This window comes from Ornithorhynchus anatinus, unplaced genomic scaffold (genome assembly GCF_004115215.2).
Source record: "Ornithorhynchus anatinus isolate Pmale09 unplaced genomic scaffold, mOrnAna1.pri.v4 scaffold_177_arrow_ctg1, whole genome shotgun sequence".
NCBI lineage: Eukaryota > Metazoa > Chordata > Mammalia > Monotremata > Ornithorhynchidae > Ornithorhynchus > Ornithorhynchus anatinus.
Genome location: NW_024396703.1, coordinates 100,729 through 101,532, shown reverse-complemented (window position 1 = coordinate 101,532; position 804 = coordinate 100,729). Strand labels below are relative to the sequence as shown.

At 51.6% G+C, this 804-nt stretch overlaps 1 pseudogene; it reads right to left on the bottom strand.

Annotated features, from left to right (window-relative positions):
* Positions 1 to 5: 5 nt before the first annotated feature.
* Positions 6 to 581, bottom strand: LOC114808740 (annotated as a pseudogene).
* Positions 582 to 804: the final 223 nt, after the last annotated feature.

Below are 804 nucleotides of genomic sequence, written 5' to 3'. Positions count from 1 at the left end.
AAGCCGTCGATTTCGTTGGGCCCACAGAACAGTAATCAGAAGATCATGGTGGTTTGGGTCAAGGCGTTGACCACTCCCCAGAGGTACAAGCCCCCCACCAGCAGATGGCAGATTCCATGGGACATGATCATGGAATAGTGGAGGGGGTCGCAGATGACGATGAAGCGATCATATGCCATGGAGGCCAGGAGGAAAGCCTCTGTCATCCCAAAGAGGGAGAGGAAGAAGAACTGAGTGGCACAGCCAGGGAAGGAGATGGCTGCCCGCTCTGAGAGGAAATTAAGCAGGGCCCTGGGGGCGATAGTAGAGGAATAGCAGACTTCCAGGAGAGACAGGCTGCAGAGGAAGGAGTACATGGCGGTGTGAAGCTGGGGGTCCAGACTGATGATGGCAACCATTCCAAGATTGCCCACCACGGTCATGCCGTACAGGACCAGGAACGTTAGAAATAGTGTGCCTTGCAACCACGACCCCTCTAGGAACCCCAGGAGGATGACCTCAGTGACAGTGGTGAGTTTCTCCATTGCTAATGGACCCCGTCCAATACCTTCTACTGGGATCTCCTGGACCAGTTGAGTCATGGTCGTTTGCTGATAATAATGCAAATTTACCATAATCATAATCACAATAATCATAATCATAATGGAGTTTGTTAAATGTTTACTAGGTGCAGAACTGTACTGAGTACTAGAGTTGGGAAGCAGCATGGCTCAGTGGGAAAAGGCCTGGGCTTCAGAGTCAGAGGTCATGGGTTCGACTCCCCAGCTCTGCCACTTGTAGCTGTGTGACTGTGGGCAAGTCACT